Raw genomic sequence first — 952 nt, 5'->3', positions numbered from 1 at the left:
CATGCATTCAATTGCCCCCATTTAGAGCGCATCACTATGAAATTAAACTATAAACTATTCAAATGCTTCCTAACTATCATGGACTTCCAAGTGAAGAACCTTACAAGCATTTAGCTGAGTTTCTTGAAGTGTGTTCCACCGTGAAATATATCGACCTGCTAGAAGAGGTTTTGAGATTAAAACTTTTTCCTTTCACCCTTAAAGATAAGGAAAAATATTGGTTCAACAATCTTAGGCCTTTTTCGATAACTTTTTGGGCAGAACTACAATAAGAGTTCTTGAAAAAGGACTATCCAGTTTCAAAGACCAATGCAATAAGAACTTCAATTAGAGAATTTTTTCAAGAGGAAGGGGAATTATTTCATAAGGCATGGGAGTGCCTCAATGACTTGCTTAGGAAGTGTCCACATCATGACATTCCTAAATGGCAATTGGTGCAAATTTTCTTTGAAAGTTTGTCGGATAATTTTAAAAGATTGGTAGATGCTTCCATGGGTGGTTCATATCTTGATAGGCATGAGGATGATGTATGGCGTTTTTATGAAAGCATGAGCGAGAATTCAATGCATCGATCCTTGTCTTCCAAAAATGGTAGAAATCTAAGTGGAAGGAAGAATGTCGGCTTATATCAAGTTGACAATTCCAATGACATAGCCGCCGAAGTCAAGTCTTTATCTCAAAGGTTTAATCAATTTTTAATCAACCAAAATTCGGTGAATCAAGTGTCTTCCTCCCCAAGTCATCATCATCATAATTCTAATGAAGCTTGCATGACTTGTTCTAGTGTCTTACATTCTACTTCCAATTGTCCCAATGGATATGTGCAAAGTAAGAACCAAGAACAAGTAAATGTCGTATTTGTCAACCAAGGGAATAATCCCTATGGCACTCATTACAATCCCGGGTGGAGGAACCATCCAAACTTCTCTTGGAAAAGCCAAGAGGAAGGCTC

The 952-nt window shown here is 37.5% G+C and overlaps 1 pseudogene; it reads right to left on the bottom strand.

Moving 5' to 3' along the window:
* Positions 1-319: 319 nt before the first annotated feature.
* Positions 320-418, bottom strand: LOC132280489 (small nucleolar RNA R71; annotated as a pseudogene).
* Positions 419-952: the final 534 nt, after the last annotated feature.

This window comes from Cornus florida, unplaced genomic scaffold (genome assembly GCF_030987335.1).
Source record: "Cornus florida cultivar Cherokee Brave unplaced genomic scaffold, ASM3098733v1 CherokeeBrave_3.0.0_Hap2_Chr10, whole genome shotgun sequence".
Classification (NCBI taxonomy): Eukaryota; Viridiplantae; Streptophyta; class Magnoliopsida; order Cornales; family Cornaceae; genus Cornus; species Cornus florida.
The sequence above is the reverse complement of the archived record's forward strand: the minus strand, read 5'-3'. Positions and strand labels throughout refer to the sequence as shown.